The 18,644-nt window shown below is 28.9% G+C and overlaps 1 protein-coding gene across 1 annotated transcript in view; it reads left to right on the forward strand.

Annotated features, from left to right (window-relative positions):
- The window catches only part of LOC126748098 (protein Tob1-like), a 109,290-nt gene that overhangs the window by 25,089 nt on the left and 65,557 nt on the right, over nt 1–18,644 (forward strand). Inside the window, exon 2 of the mRNA XM_050457098.1 lies at nt 3,047–3,076. The gene's annotated coding sequence lies outside the window, so the exon portion shown is untranslated. The remainder of the gene's footprint in view (nt 1–3,046; nt 3,077–18,644) is intronic.

Genomic DNA, 18,644 nt, shown 5'->3' on the forward strand with positions numbered 1-18,644 from the left:
CAAGTCAGCGTTTGCCAATCATTTATTGTCAACAGGTCATAATTTTTCCTACCCCAATAATGTGGCAGTGGTTCATGACTACCAGAAGGGCAAAAAGCTGGTTCTTCTAGAGAAGCTAGAGATTACAAGAGCGAAGAAGAGTTCAGTTTTAACTTGCGTTAACGACGTATTCAATTTTGAGCCGGGACTCATTTTTAATAACATCTTGTAGTCCCCTCCTTTCTTTCCAAGCTATCGCATGAACGGTGTGGCCTAGCGGTCGACGCAGCAAACAGTAACAGTCTTGCTGGTTGTAGGTTCAAATCTCGATAGTTCCTTTTTTACTTTTTTATTATTTTCTTGTATTTAAGTTCTATGTTATTGTTTTTTATATATTTGTGACGTCAGTTTTTTAAACTTATATTTGACCCAGTCGGGCGTGTTTTTAACCTTCTTGAGGTTTACTTTTTTGTTTTACTTTAAGGTCTTTTTGTAATATTGTTTGGATTTGTTAACATTATTTTTTAGGTCTGATGATGCTCTTAGGAGCAAAACACGTGTCACCATTCTAACAAATTAAAGAATTTTTGAGACCTTGTGTTGTTCTCCTTTGATTTATACACGATAAAATTACAAGCAAAAATGGTTCTTTTGCTATACCGTTTTAAAAGCATTCACTTTTATTACTTGCTGTATCCAACTGTATATAATTTTCACCCAAAAAATTCTCATCAAAGTCCAAAATATTTGAAACATCCGAATTAACGAAGTTGGAGAAGGCATTAAAGTTTTGTAACTTGGGTGATCAGTATTAGGCATTTCTTCGTGATCATTATCCGGTGTATGGGAGTGTGAAATAACTGAAATTAATAATTTATATTTTTGTAAATTTATAATGAGGTTATGTTTTGTCGTATTAAAATACTTTACTAATAATAAACATAAGACAATTTTAAACATTATAACAATGATATTTACCTGTTTCTTCACATTTTCTTGCCAATTGCAAAATAAGTTTACTTCTTGCACTCATGTTAACTCAACGATTTTCTACGATAAACAAACAACAACTACACATAAACTTCTAACCACGTGTAAATTCCACATACATAAAAATGATAAATTGATACGAAAGTCTTAAGTCAGCAATGCAATTTTAAATTTAAAAATAACGTTTTCATATAAAGGATGTAAATTGACTTAAGTCATTATGACACTACTTTCCTTTTACAATGTTTTGGTACGAAGGTCTTATGTAAACTTAAGACTCTATTACCAGACCAGAATTTTTTTTTTTACTTAAGTCTTTTGTACCAATTTATGGGGCCTAAATAAAAACGGTACGACTTAAGTCTCTAATATCACCAGAACGAGCAAGAAATTTTGACGTCAAAAGGTGACTTAAGACCTTTGTACCTAACATCAAAGAATTATATTCATTGCGCATTAATAAGTTAAGATCATTTATTGGCAACTGTAAAGAATTAAAAAAAAATATTTTTCATATTTAAAAATATAATACATGCCACTAGTAAAGCCACACCTAATATATGGTATTTTAGTATGGGATGGTACTTTGAAAACTCATTTAAGACAATTAGAAACTGTCCAGAAGTGGTTGTTAAAGATACATTTTTGACATATTAAAGCATTTGCTACTTTTTTTTGCACCATTGCCTAATATAAAAGTTATATAAGAATATTATTGGGATTTTTTTCTGCTAATTTAATGCCCTTGGGATTATTTTGTTTTTTGATTTCTTAAAAAACTTTCATTTTTCAATTTTTTTTTGCCTAATTTTTAAATCACGCATAGCTCCCTTAATACAAAATACATTCGATCGATGACATCAATCGCATCGTCACCATGTTGGTTTTGAAAAAATCAATATGGCTGTAGTGCATTTAAAAAACCAATACCTACTTGTGATATGTCATTAAAAATTAAATATTTCCCTTAAGTTAAGTCAAGTTTCGGTAAAAGCGGATATAATATTCAATTATTTTTTTTATGGAAAAATTGTTGAAATTTTAAAATTCTTTCTTAAAAATCAAATGAGCGGTACCCTGCCGAACAATTTGATCACCCGGTAAAAATGAAATAGGAAATTAAGTTGGTCTGGAGTTATAACCCTCAATAATATTCAACATTTATAAAAGTTGCTTGTTATTACAACTAAATTAAGAAAAATACTATATCTAACTTAATACTAATTTTGCATTTAAAAACTATGCAATTTAATGTTGGCACTTTAATTAATAATCTCACCCATAATCTTCTTAATATAATTTACCATTTATATAAAAATTAATGGACAAAAGATCGTAATATTTCGCAATACAGTGAAAATGTGATCAAATCGTTATTTTTTATTACGTTCATAAAAATGAACTAATACAAATAGCATAAAATTCAATTGTCATGCATTTAAGTTGAAGCAAATTTATTATTTAATAGTCTGCTATTTTCGTTTTTACCTCAATAATATTTATCATGTTTCAGTCACACCGGCAACTCCAAAAAAACCAAATGAACAATAATTAATGAAAACCGTGCAATTAATATTTCCTAATTTACTATGTAATTAAACTACACAATTATTAGTAATAATTTGTAATTGTCCATTGTTTCCGATATGTCGATAACTTAATCGGTGCTTGTCAGCCCATTCACGGTACATGCCTAAAATTGAATTATCCCTACATTGACATTTTCGCTCCAAATTAGAATCTCATACGCTACACACAGTTTTTGTTAAATATTAACGTGAAAAAACTTTTTATTGCATGCTTCGATTTGTAAACTTGATAAAAATAATTTATTATGTCGTTTTATGCGTGAGCTAAAGTATATTGTGACCTACTTATTACGTGTCAAATGTATTATTTTTTGCGTGCATTTTAAGAATATGTAATTTCTTAAAAAATCATTAAATAAATACTACTTTTCACCTTATATAGCAACAACGTTAACGCGACACACCTATGGCATTAGTATCAAAATCTTTGTAAACATAAAGAGTCAAAAAGCAGAGACACGTTTTTAATTATTTTTTTTCTATTTTAGATTTTACTCAAGGAACCTAAGAACTGAAACGTAAGTATATTATCCTTAGAGATTATTTGTTTTAATGCTTCCGAAAAAATACAGGAAAACAGTGTTTTAAAATCACTGCTGTGATAAATGTGTTATTGAATTGGTAAGGAAATGACACATTTTTTAAGTCGATAATTATCCAAGGAAATGTTATGAAATCATGTATTTACAGGTCTTATAGCACAGAACTTTTGAGATAAAAAAAAATCTTCTAAGCTCATTTGGTAAACAAAACATCTTTTTACTGATTCTAGGATAGTCAATATTTTAATATTACTGTTAAGAATTGAAAAAAAATTACAGGTTTTATTATTAAATCATTATTAGTGTTAACGGTTTCTAGAAAATAAAGGTTTAAAAATCACTGCTGCAATAAATGTGTTATTGCATTAGTAAGGAAATTAAACATTTTTTTATGTTGATAAATTAATTATTATAGAGAATATTATAAAATCTAAGCCTATAAGGGAAAAAATACTTTTTTATAGGTTTTATAGAGTCAAAAAACCCTATTGAATTATTGTTGAGGTTTGAAAAAACAATGGTTTCTATATTTATTAGGTAAACAAAACATTTTTTTTTACTGATTTTAACATTGAAAGAAATTACAGGTTTTACAGGGTTAATGATTATTAAATCACTGCCGAGATTATAAGTGTTAACGCTTCCTAGAAAATAAAATTGTTTTAAAATCACTGCAGGGATAAGGGTGTTATTGCCTTGGTAAGAAATAAAACATTTTATAAGTCGATAAATCATAATTGTAAAAGGAAATGTTATGGAATCTATAAGGAAGAAAAACATTTTTTAAAGATTTTGTAGTCAAAAAACCCTTTCAAAAAATCAGGTTTTACAGACTCAATAAATAATTAATCAGCATCGATATCATCAATATCAATCAATAAAAATCATTGATCTGAGTCGAGTGAGAAAAAATATTTTACAGGTCACTATTCAGATAAAATAAAAATCTCAACATAGGAGATTATTATCAGAGATACTAATTTGGAGTCACTGAATGATTTAAAATCATCACTGTAATTAACAAACAATCACACTCCAAATACATAGTAAAAATTGTTTTTTTAGGTTTTAAAGACTGAATATATCTTATTTAAGTTGAAACCATTTTTTCTGCCATAATAATCAAATAACAACTAACAATCTTGTGGAGTGGATGATGTTTTTGTTCTGGAATGAATTGAATGAAATTCTTGTTTTGGTTAAACATTTAATTAATTTATCTTTTGTGCATGTATATGTTCCGAATGAACTGAAAAGATCATTTGTAATACCTATATAATATAGGTTTGTTGCTGGGCTATAAACAATCCCAAGCAACACACGATAGTTAAGTTAAATAACCGTTTATTTTTGGTTTACACCAGATGTACATTTTATAGTATGATAGTACATTTATTGGAATGAGATTTTTTTTAAATAACTTTACTATTAATTATTTTGCAGATGTGTTTTATGCATCAGGAAGCATTTTTTGGCGTACAAAGAAAATAAATAATTTTTAGCTATGGCGTCCATAAGGGATTTATCGTAAATATTATTTAATAAACAAAAGTACACCACTGCATTTTTCTAAAATAAATTTTATTTCATAAATCCTTGTTTAGTTTTGAGCAAATTTGTATTCTTGAGCTTTTCTTATTTGTATATCTTAGTTGGTATAATTATTGTTTCATACACGTTAATGCATTTCCTATTCTTTTCCCTAAATTTCTTTGTGTATGATATTTCATTACTACACTATAAGATATATACGTGTATGAAAAGTATTTCGTATTCTACACAGTAATTTATGTGATATCGGTATCATTTTATCACATATTTGAGGTGTAGTGAATGAATGTAAAAACTAGCTATGTATGTAAATGCCTTGTCAATTTTTGTAAATGTCGAAATGTTCTCCCGTATGTAAACAGAACTGTATGTGATAATTATATATGATATAATAAGTATACCAATAATATTATAAAATATATAATATATTATATAAAATTAAGGAAAAGTACACTATTTTTTTAAACATAGATGAAAGGTTATCTAGAACCAAAAAAACTTTTTTTTTTTTAAGTGAATGACTTATCTTAAAAAAACTGAATTTTCACTTATTTGCGATAAAAATGGTGCAACTACTGCAATTTGCATAGCAATATGCCTTGTTTTCGAAAAATAAAATTAAAAAATCCTTAAGGTTATGTAAGAAAAGTATAGATACAAAAACTATAGATTTTTTTATCAATCATAATTTTTTTAAGAAGCTTTTTTTTCTCCGGCAATTATTTTCTGTAAAAAAACCGTTTACCATTAATAATACCCTAACTCCCCCCCACCCGCCCCACACAATTTACCAGTAAGAAATTGTTTTCGAAAATCATTGTTTTCCAAAATAATACCCATGGATAATAGCTGGTTTCTTCGTTAATATTTAATTTAATAACAGTTCGTTTATTTAAATTTGATATAATTATATATATGTCTATTAATAAATATATAAGACAAAAACAGTGCTATAAGATTGGATATCATGGACAAAAAACGGTGATTTTTCAAAAGAATTTCTCACTGAGCAAATTTTTGGGATGGCTGGGGGGGAGGTAACTGGATTTCAGAAAAATTTCATCAAATATTTGAGGTGTAGTAATCAAGTTTCAAACTAAATATGAAAATCCCGTGTCATTTTTTTTAAATACAGGCATTTTCTTCCTTTTGTAAACAGAATCGTATTTGATATACGTATATTCTACGGTTTAATAAATATACCTTGACCATATACGGTTCATAAATATACCAAAGCCAAAAATTTACTAAAAAATTAACGATAATAATATATGTGTTGCATGGGATGGATGCAATGTGTCCTTTTACCTGGAAGTCCTTGATCATTTTAACAGAAAGCTGATCTCACTGGGAATATTCTTCGATCACACTAAAGCTTTTGACACCATCAACCATAAAATCCTCCTAAGCAAATTGTACATCTATGGACTCAGAAGACCTGCTTATCAGAGGATCGAAACGTATTTGGCAGACAACTAGACTGAGAAGTGAGAAAGGAATATTTATGTCAAGTTAGTTGGAAGTTAAAACTGTGGATGCCTCAGGCTAGTGTCCTAAGACCTATACTGTGAGGTGTTGGCAAGCAAGGCAAACCAATGTGTGCAATGGTGCCAAAGAAAAGGACTTCATCTTAATTGCCTCAAGATAAGCCTTGTAGTCACTCCACTTAGAGAATATCATGACCCATTAGACTTCTTGAGTACACTGGTTCAGCAGAAATCAGTTAACCTTCTTAATGCGATTGGAGACCAAGACCTCCAAAGCAAGAGTTTGCTTGCAAGACTTATCTATCTATTCTATTACTATTTATCAATTTGTTACTCTAACCTATGGGCTCCAAAAATCATGACCTCTAACCTTATTTGCGAATTTTTTTTTTGATAGTTCTGAATCAAGTAATTATCTTAATTCACTGCTGGGATTAACAAGCAATTGCACCCCAATAAATAAATATATGTGATGAATTGATAGGTCTCTAAAAATCACTGCTGAGATAAATATGATTATGATTCTAATTAAATATAATTTTTTTTTTAAATTTTTTGCACATCAAAGACTTGATAATAGACCGATTTCTAATTAATCTGTAGGCAGGGCTCAAGCACAACAGATCTATTTAATGAGCGAATACTTTTTGGATCATATGGCAACATCGCTAGCACTTTTGGCCACGAGTCCCTCCGACTTCTTACGAACTCGCCTACTGATACGCTTTAAAAATGCACTTACGCTGAAAGCGGCGTTGTCACATCGTTTCCTTTCCCTTTCCTTTCTGGTTGTTTACTGAATATTTAAAAATAATTAAAGACTAAAAATATAATACTAATATTAATTATAAATCGCCAAATATGGTCTTGACGGCTTACTCGTTACTCACCTTCTAAAAGATCAAAAATAATTTTCAATTACGTCATTGCCGAATCATGAGCAAACAATCCGTAAGTCGAGCGTCATATGTTTAGAACGCTTTTAGACAGTCATTAAAGTTGTTTGCTGCGGTTATTGCCAACGCTTTTTACGTTGTTTGTTATTTTTTTCTGGCTCTTCTAAATATTTTTAAATTTCGGTTAGTCATTAGTGATGTGGCATATTTTTCGTTATAGTTATGTTGACCAGCCGATATTTTTTATTTGCGTAAATTACGTTTAGGTGGAATCGGTTGTTGTTCATGCAAATCAACGGTCTGAGATGGATGAAAATGTTTGTAAAAATTATGGTTAAATGGATTTTTTTACTTGGAAAGATATTTTCCTTACGTAGTAAAGCACTCCTTACAGACTACTAGCACCTCTTCAGAACAATTTTAGATACTAAAATGGGCGATTGAGCTGAAATATCAAGATTTTCATTTCATGGGTCTATTTCTTGAGTTGCTTGAAAAATTTATTTTTTTACTTGATGGTGCCTGAAGGGCAATTTTTAGACTTGAAAGACCTTATAACGTCCGAAATGTTTATTTTATGCAAATTTTATAATAATTGTTGAGGGTAAGATGGACAATTGAACCTAAAAATGTGCTGAAATATGACATTTTTCAGTTCCTGAGTTGGTTTCTTAAGTTCATTTGAAAATTAATTTTTTTTATTAAAAAACTGTCTTAATGGCTATTTTTTATCTTGGAAGGTTAATTTTTCTTACGTAGATATTCCCTTTATAGCCACCGGCATCATTTCACAGTAATTATTTAGTCTAAAATGGATAGTTAGATATAAAAATGCTCATTTTATGCACCTTTTATAACGATTTTTGGATCTAAAATGAATAATGAAGTCTAAAAATGTCCATTTTATGCATAGTTTCCAAACATTTTTGTGTCTGAAATTAACGATTAAAAATGATCATTTTATGCACATTGCTAATAATGACTTTTCTATTTGAGATGAATCATTAAGTCTAAAGATGTTCATTTTATTAACATTTTATAATGATTTTTGAATCTGCCATAGATATTTAACCTAAAAATGGCTTAAATGTAAACTTTTTCATTTCTTGAGTTATTTTCTTGGATTCGTTTATAAATTAATTTTTTCTTAAACTCTGGCTGAAAAAAGGGTTAATTTTCTTACGTACTTATGACCATTACAGCTACCAGAATCACTTCATAGCAATTTTTTAAGTCTAAGATAGATTATGTCTAAAAATGTTCATTTTCTGTATATTTCATAATGATCTTTAGACCTAAGATAATTAGGATCAGAAATGTTCATTTTACCCAAGTTTTTTGATGATTTTTAAGTCTAAGATGAAAAATATTAAATCCAAAATGCTAATTTTATGCGTATTTCATGATGATTTTCAGGCCTAAGATGGATAATTAGGACTAGAAATGCGGATTTTTTGCACATTTTTTAATAATTTTTGGGTCTAAGAGGAACAAATAAATCAAAAAATCCTCAATTTATGCACGTCATAATTATTTTTGAGTCTAAGATAAATAATTAAAGATTTTTGCATTTGAAACGAATAATTAGGTCTAAAAGTGCCCATATTTTATGCATAGGTACTAATCATTTTTGAGTTTGACAAGGACAATTAAGTCTAAATATACTCAATTTATGCACATTTCATGGTGATTTTTACGTTTAAGAAGAATAATTAAATCAAAAAATGCTCATTTTGTTCAAAAATTTTAAAAGTTTTAGTTTATTTAGTTTAAATTTAAGTTTCAGATGAGTAAGTCTAAAGATAATCACTTTATGCACAGTTCATAATGATTTTTAGGTCTGAGATGAATAATTAAGTCTAAAAATGTTCAAATTATGTACATGTTATAATGACAATTGGATCTAAGATAAATAATTAGGTCTAAGCATCCTCATTTTCTACATGAATAACTAAGTCTAAAGATCAGTCATTTTATGCACATTTTATGATTTTTAGGTCTAAAATAAATAATTGCTCTAAAAATGCTCATTTTATATACAGATCTTAATGTTTTTTGGGTTTGAGATGGATAAGTAGGTGTAAAAGTGCTCATTTAATGGCCCTGTTTTTTAAGTCTAAATTTGCTCACTTTATGCACAGTTCATAATGATTTTTAGGTCTGAGATGAATAATTAAGTCTAAAAATGTTCAAATTATGTACATGTTATAATAATAATTGGATCTTAGATGAACAATTACGTCCAAAAATGCTCATTTTATACGTATATTCTAATGGTTTCTGGATTTGAAATGGAAAACTAGGTCTAAAATTATTCATTATGTGCATAGATCTTATTGATTTTTGGGTTTTAGGTGAATAAATAAGTCTAAAACTCCTGATTTTATGCATAAATTCTAATGGTTTTTGGATTTGAGATGGACAATTAGGTCTAAATAGTTGATTTTGTGCATTTTATACATAGGTGCTAATGGTTTTTAGATTTAAGATCGATAATTAGGTCTAAAAGTTTTCATTTTATGGTATAAAGGTTTTTGAATTTGATAAAGACAATTGAGTCTAAAAATGTTCATTTTATACGTAGATGCTATTGGTTTTTAGATTTTAGATCGATAATTAGATCTAAAATTTCTTATTTTATACATAGATTCTATTGTTTCTAAGATATGAGTTGGATAATTAGGTCTAAAGATGGTTATTCTCTGCATACGTCATAATGAATTTTGGTTTTGAGGTGTATAATTATATAGGTCGAAAACTGCTCATTTTATACATAAATGCTAATCGTTTTTAGATTTTAGATCAATAATTAGGTCTAAATGTGCTTATGTTGTGCATAGATCCTAATGATTTTTGAGTTAAACAAGAATAATTAATTCTAAAGACAGTTATTTTGTGCATATGTTTTAATGATTTTTGGTTTTAAGATGCATAAATATCTTGGTCTAAAACTGCTCAATTCGTATATAAATGCTATTGGTTTTTGAGTAAAAGTATTCATTTTATGATACATATAGAGGTTTTTAGTAAAATTAATTGAGTCTAAAAATGTTCATTTTATGTATATTTTTTATTTTTAATAATTTAGGCCTAAGATAGATAACTAAGGTTAGAAGTGGTTATCATGTGCAAATTTTCTTATGATTTTTGGATTTAAGATGATAAATTAAATCTAAAAGTGTACATTTTATGCACACTTCATAGTGATTTTGGGATCTAAAATGGACAAATTCAGAAGTGAATTTCTTAAGTGCCTTTAAAATTTATTTTTTTATTCAAAAACTGCTTAAAGAGCCTTTTTGTAAACTTTTCACCAGCGCCACGTATCCGAAAATTTTGGGTCTAAGATAGATAATTGTCTCTAAAAATGTTCATTTTATGCACATTTTATATAAATTTTTAGGCCTAAGCTGAATAAATGAGACTAGAGATGCTCATTATATTCAAATGTTATGATAATTTTTGGTCTAAGATGATAAATGGATTGACAATTGAAAAATGTTAATTTTTTAAATTCATAAGTTGATATTTTAAGTTAATATAAAAATTCATTCTTTTTTTTTTTGTCGTGAAAGTTTATTCCATTATAGAATATCAGAACCACTTATCTCAACTTTTTGGTTCTAATGTACATTGTATGTAAGTATCAAAAAGATTTTACGATTTAAAATGGATCTCAAAATGTTCATTTAATGCTCATTTTATAACGATTTTTAGAACTAAATGCTGATATGCAAATTTTATGATGATTTCTGCTCTGATAGACGAGGTTAAACTAAATCTAAAAGTGCCTATTTTATGCACACTTCATAGCGAATTTTGAATCGGTAGAAGTACCTTTAAGAATCCATTTTTTCTTCAAACTGAAGACCCTTTGTTTTTTTCTTAAAACTTTATTCCATCACAGACCATAATTTTTTGGTATTTGTGTCTAAAAATGCTCATTTTTGGCGCATTTCTTAAATATTCTTTAAAATTCATTAGTTCCCCACAATGCCATTTAAAAATAGGTTAAATCAATAATTAATTAATGACGATGCCAATAAAGCATAGAAAAAACGCTACACAATAACAACGATAAAACGACAATAGAAAATTGGTTTCAAGTTAATGATAACAGTTCCCTAATAGTCGAGTATTATTTGCTTAAAGGTCCATTAACCTATTTTTCATACAAAGAATAGAAATTCTATTCGTTTCTGATATTGATCCACATTATGGAAATGTAATTTTTTCTCCTTATATTACATGTAAACGCAAGTGTGGTTTTACGAGTCACATGCAGCACATTTAGATCTTTACTAAAACCTTAAAATTTCTTATGGAAAATGTCTGTACTGTATAATGATGATTATCAACTAGGTTATATAAGTGGTTTTCTCGTTAGTCAGTGAGATCTCGACTGAGACAAAAACGAAATTATTCGGCGCTGCTAATGTTTCCTATTCAAGATCGCACATTAATAAATATAGATTAATTAAAAGCTAGTTTTGGCACCTACACGTGAAGGTATCATTATGTCATCTATGTGACGTCACCGCATTTTCGTGTATTTTTAATACAAACCCGACTGTGACAAGGTGAATTTGCTAAAATTAACTGGAGAGAATGCTTTTTGCGAGCCAGTTTGTTTTTTTTTTACTTGCCCCGCCTGGAACTAGATAATCACGTGAATATTTTGGGAATTTATAGGAAAGTATGACCAGTTAAAAGTAAAGGTCATGTGGGACGTAAAGAGAGTATTTTTGGTGAGGGTGAAGTTTGCACGTCAAATGACAAATTGTGTCAAAGTTGTTGAGGAAACAAAAAAGGGTTTAAAGTCGAAATTATACCCATTTGTAGTTACGTCATCCAGGTAAACAAACTACGCCAAAAACGTATGGCGTAGATATTTTTGCCAATCAATATTAGGTTAGAAACTTTACCATCGCCTTCAGAAATTAATAGTCTGCTATGTATTTTTATACGTTTAGAAATTAACAAATGATTTATTTTAGCAGCATATTATTATATTTTTATATTCGTGTATATACTTTCATTCCTAAAAAATTTTAAAAAATCTTGTAGTATTTATTGTATTATTAACAAACTTAACGAATAACAAATATTATGATAATTAATCATAAATAATGGGACATAAACAACAAGTCCGCAACGGAATTGCACTTCAAATTGAGAATGTGATAGAGCGAGCCGCAGATGCAACAAAATTGAGCACTACGATCGCAAATATGAAGAAGAATGGGATAAAATCAGATCAGGATTATGCTGCTCATATATTTTCCAAGCAAAAGACCGCAAAAACCAAATCTACAACAAATTTGAAAAGTAGAATTCGGCACGAGCAGTAGACGTAACAAAAACGAGCTTACAAAAATTGTGAATAATGGTATAAAATTATTTTAACTCACTGGGAAAAATTTAAATACTGACAATTTAAATTACTTGTTCATGAAAAAAAATGCTGCTTCAAGGAATATGTTAACACATTAAAATGAAAATACCATTCCAAAAAATAAAACATACAAACTCAAAAAAAACACGTCATATTGCATTACCAAGTTAATAAAATTGCAACGATATGATTGAATACTTAAACGACGATCATAAAATAAAATTTGCTAGAACAAAAAAAGCTTAATCAATCTGATCAGTATTGTCAGAGTCAGAACTGAAATCAGAGATATTGTCTTCGTCAGTCGTAATCACAAGTGGCAGAATGTCATAGGCATCACACACTTGTATTGCCTCCCAAGCCTTTTCAATTACCTTTTCTGTATGAAAAACATATTTTTGCCAATGATCTATAGAAATTTCGTTTATTACCCTTTCCCATATAGTCAGAACTTCTGAAGGTGACCCCTTAAAATTGGAAATATATTGATCATATTTTCGTTTACATTCCGACCATACCATTTCAATTGCATTAAACTGGCAATGATATGGTGGCAGTCGCAAAATTTTGTGTCCTAAAGGTTTAACATATTCATCAAGGAAGTACTTTTTTTTGAATAGGGCAGTTTCTGCGTGCAATACTCCATATTTTATCTCTCATGGCTTTTTCTGGAAAGCCAATATTCTTTTTCTTCAACTGTTCGGTCAGTCTCTGCTTTGTCCAAGATTTTCTCGGGATTTCTTCTAATAAATCAAAATGGTAACTTGCATTATCCATGATCATAAATGACTTTGGGGAAGATTTGGAACCAGCTGAGTTTTAAACCAGTTTTCAAAGTTTTTCCTGTTCATATTGTCATGATAATCTCCCGTCTTTAATCTACTCTTGAATATTAAATTTGCACCCTTGATGAAGCCATCTTTGGTTCCGGCGTGGACCACGATATAACGATGACCTTAAGAATAAAAGATAATTCAATTCTCTTCTTTTAGAAATCATTCTTCCAGAACATAAATTTAATATAATTAATAAGTAATGTTCCATGCACACACGAATAGTGTATGGAGTTAAATCCCCTCATATTGTCTTAGAGAGAAATTATATGAAACTTTGAAATAGATGAAATTATGCAATAGTTTTTATTCAAAAAAAAATCTAAAAAGATAACCAGATAATTTTTACCTTCACTGTTTTTCCTTGAATCGGTGTGCTTGGTGTCATCTTGCCAGCTACTACGAAATGATCCCTTGCTAAAAATCCACGTCTCGTCAATGAAAACTGGAGTAAAACCTTCCGGACCTACATTTCTATTTTTGATATACTCCCTTAAAGGTATATGCTTAAGGCAAGTCCATCAAATATTTTCTGTTATTTGATTTTTTCCACTTGAAGCCTATACTATTGATCCATCTTCTTAAGGAGTCAATGGAAAACTCAAAATATTCAATTTCTTCCCTGAACTTTTCTCTTAATGTTGCCAATATTACATATTCTTTTCTGGCGTACATAGAATAAATCATGTCCCGAATCCTATGTTTCAAATATGTTGTAATTTTGGTTTTTACTATCTTTTGCTTGGAAGATATACGAGCTGCGTAATCCTGATCTGATTTTATCCCATTCTTCTTTATATTTGCGATCGTTGCTGTGCTCAATTTTGTTGCATCTGCGGCTCGTTCTATCACATTTTCAATTTGAAGTGCAATTCCGTTTCGGACTTGTTCCTTTTCCAGTTGAAAAAAAGCCAATATATTTAAAATCATCAGCTGCGATTGTTCATTATACCTATTATATCTTTTTTTAGGCATTATCTAACACTTTTCGAAATAACTTTCAAGAACAAGTTGACAAACAAATATTTTTGATTGACAGTGACGGATATTTCACATAACCTAGTATATAAAAGATAAATAATCATCAGATACCAATTTTTTTCAAAAGTTTGTTGTCGCTGCTGTTTGGAATATGCTAAACAAAGATAAATACAAATGACGTCATTACAAATGGGTATAATTTCGACTTTAGGACGGGAAGTTACTTTCACTCCATGGTACTAAAACTTAATGCAGCTTTCAAAATTCTCTTTTAGAGGATTTATTCGTTCAGTTTCAGCATTGGAAACGTTGGTTGCGACCTAAGCAACACATGATAGTTAAATAAACGTTTATTTTTGGTTTACACCAGATGTACATGATAAAATCTCCGCGCGATATACGTTTATATGTTTATGTTTTATTCGCGGTTAACAAAAAGGTTTATTACGTGTTAATAATATACAATTTTATTTCATAAAAGTTAAAGGTTTAAGTATGGTATATGTTTAATGGAATGAGATTTTTTTTAAATAACTTTACTACCGATGTAGATATTTTTTTTAATTTGAAGATGTGTTTTTTGCATTGGGGGGAGGGGGGGGGGGCATTTTTTGATATACAAAAAAAAATAACTTATACCAATGGCGTCCATAAAAGATTTATCGTAAATATTATTTATTTAAAAAAAAAAGTACGCCACTGCAATTTTCTAAAATAAATTTTATTTTTTAAATCCTTGTTTAGTTTTGAGCAAATTTGTATTCTTGAGTTCTTTTATGTGTATATTTTATTTGGTATAATTATTGTTTCATAGCCGTTAATGCATTTCCTATATTTTATAGATTTGTGTATGATATTCTATTATTCTACGATAAAATATAAACTCGTATGAAAAATATATTGTTTTCTATACAGTGGCATATATGTGATATCGGGGTAATTTTTTCACATATTTGACGTGTAGTGATCGAGTGTAAAAACTACCAAAAAGACTGAATTTTTTTCAAAACTTTAAATAGGGGTTTTTCATGTTTGACTCGAAAACCTTAAGATTATGTGAGAAAAGTATAAATACAAAATCTATAGATTTTTTTATCATCTATAAATTTCTTAAAAAATTTTTTTTCTCAGGCAAATATTTTCTGCCAAAAAAATTGTTTTTCATTAACCCTATCTTTACCCCCCCCCCCCCACCCCCCCACACAACTTACCAGTAAAAAATTGTTTTCAAAAATCATTGTCTTCCAAAATAATACGCATGAATAACAGCTGGTTTCGTCACTAATATCTAAACTAATAACACAGTTTGTTTATTTAAATTTGATATAATTATATATATATGTATATTAATAAATATTTAACACAAAAACAGTACTATTAGATTGGATATTATAGACAAAAATGTGATTTTTCAGAAGAAATTTTTACTGGGCAAAGATTTGGGGTGGGTGGGGGGGGTAGGGGTTGTGTTGATAAAGAACAGTGTCTTTGCAGAAAATATATATTTAATATTTAATTTGATCACACTGTTTATTTATATTTGATACAATTCTATATATAAATATTTAGTATAAAAACAGCGTTATTAGATTGGAAAATAAAGCCGACAAGCAGTAATTTTTCAGAAGAATTTCATCAAATATTTGTGAAGTAAATCAAGTTTAAAAACTAAATATGTAAACCTCCTATCAATTTTTTTTAAATGCCCAAATTTTCTCCTTTTTTAAATAGAATTGTATATGATATACATTATTTGAATGAATATACCTTGACCTTATAAGGTTGATAAATATACCAAAACCAAAAGTTTAATAAAAAATCATTGAATAAACATATATTTAACGATAATAATATATAATGTGTTGCTTGGGAACCGTCAAGTTTTATATAATACCAATACTTTTAAAATAGATTTGTATGCATAGCAAATTAATTTATGATGCCGTCACAGTTTCAGTAAACCGATTTTAATAAATTTGCTTATGTTCAGTTTGATTTATTAAACTAATCGGAACATATTTTCCAGTGATTACATCGAAGATTCGCAATACCGTGAATTTGGTTTTTTCCACTTTAGAGCGCAAGCAAAATGGAAAATTCCATTATTCTTTTAATATAACATCGAAGAATTATACTAAATGCGTAGTAATAATCATTCAAACCTCGTAATTTGCTAAAAAGCTTTAAAAAGCATAATCCAAGAAAAATTAACTTTTATTCAACGTTAAAGGCCATTAATATTCCGGTTTTTCTGCTGTGCTATGATTAAGGTTTCTCTGATGCTCAGACGCAATTTCAACCTCCCATCCGAAATGGTAGTAGGGGGATCTTCTCGTTTTGAGGGTTTAAGGGCAACTGGATTAAAGCTGATTTTAATTTTAGATATTTGGCCTGGTTTTTAGGAAAAAAGTTGTTTGGAGTCATGTTATGACATCGGATAAAGATTTGGGTTGATTTTGATTCGGGTGTACTTAATATTAGACGTATAGGGTCAAGCTTTAGGGCTTTGGTTATTTATTATCATTTTTTGTAATGATATCTGATATTCTTATGAAATAGTGGTAAAGTATCAATTTTATTACAATTAAAAAAGTCACATTTGGACTTTTGACTTCTTCAAGACTTCTGATCGAAAACCCCTGAATCACATCCTGAATCACATTAGTATTTCATTCTTTCGGGCTGGTATTGCTAGTAGGATGGTAAGAATTAGTCAAGAAGTTTGAATATGTTGGAAAGACACATATACACATAATCAAAAGCTTTTGATAGGTCTATACTATCCATTAGCCCCTTTGTAGAGAACCAAACAAAATGTTTCAATATATAGTAGGGGCTAGCAAGGATTAAGGTGAAATGCATATTTCTTTCAAGTTCAACTGAGTCCTGATAGTTATTTTGCTTAAATACTGGAAAAAATTGATTATTTGAAGCATGAGGAAACAAGCTATTAGCAAATATTACTGTAAAAATTCTGGAAGAGAATTTGAGGATAAGTATCCATTAACCCATTTAAAATGAAGGTGTAATTTTATGCAGACTTAGTGCACTTATTCTGATCTAATCTTTTTGAGGGTTTTTCAACATCTTATTCAACGTTTTGTGCATCATCCAATGAGCTTAATTGAAAATATGTTGTAAGTACTGAGGATCAGATCAGGTGGATGCTGTGATGAGTTTGGGTTAAATTTTTCTTTAGATCCAATGTTATTCAATATCTAGTGCATGTTCTGAGAAGCTGAATGAAAATCTATAACATTTACTAAAAAGTAGAAATACTCTTGTTAAAAACAAAATTGAATTGAAGAAGGGAAAGTTTGCCACTATTGAGTGCGTTAAGTCCAGTACAGCTTTTAAATCTGACAACTTAAAAAGAGTAGATAAGTGCCATAATAAATCAAAGGAAAATCATTTTAATTTCAGTGACACTATTTTAGCAATGAAAGGCAATCAATGACAGCTGCTATAAAATCCTTCTGAGGTTTTTTCATTTAATTAATAATTTGTATCATCTGCAAACAAATGACACATTGTCATTGTCTATGTCTAAATCCTCTTAAGTGGAATGGACAAACATATAGATTCAATTAAGGCAGGCTCTAACTTTTATTTATTTATGCTCATGATGAGTTTTAAAATTAAAGAAAATGCCACTTTAATAATGATTCCTATGAGTAGCAAATGGTGGTTAAGTATCAATTTTATATATGATGAAAATAAATTATTTATAAAAGTGCCACTTTGCCAGTTTTATTTACAGCACCATGAACATGACAGAGACAAACTTACAGCAAAAGTCGCGTGTCAGATAGAGATGCATAGATCATTAATTTAATTGTGTTTTTAAATATTGTTCTTTGATGGAGTTTCAGTTTAATGCAGTATGAACAGCAATGAACCCATATGCAACGCAGTTTTTAAATACAGAGTCGTATTGGAAAAAAATTAAATTAGTGACAATTTGTGATAAAGTCGTGTCATCTGCAAAGGAAATGGAATTTTTTGAGTAAGAATCTTAAGGAGTTAAATGAACGGAGGTGAGGAAGGTGTAACTCATGAATTGTAATAATAATAATAATAATAATGTATTTATTTAGCTTCAGCTACAAAGGTAATACATAATATAAATCATATAATACATATTTGAAACTTATATAATTAAATCAGTAAGAAAATTGAAAAAATAAAAATTTAAATAAATTGAAAAAAGTGTGTGCTCGTAGGTGTTCGTACAAAATGTAATAATCAAGTAAATGAAACAACGACTATGGCATACATATATAAAAATACAAAAAGTCTTACATACAGTAAAAATAAAAATAAAATATATAAAATAGTAAAAATAAAACACAATACGAGTTAAAATTATAAAAGGTAAAGTAATATGAAGGACAAAACGGT

This window comes from Anthonomus grandis, chromosome 22, assembly GCF_022605725.1.
Source record: "Anthonomus grandis grandis chromosome 22, icAntGran1.3, whole genome shotgun sequence".
In the NCBI taxonomy this organism is placed as follows: Eukaryota; Metazoa; Arthropoda; class Insecta; order Coleoptera; family Curculionidae; genus Anthonomus; species Anthonomus grandis.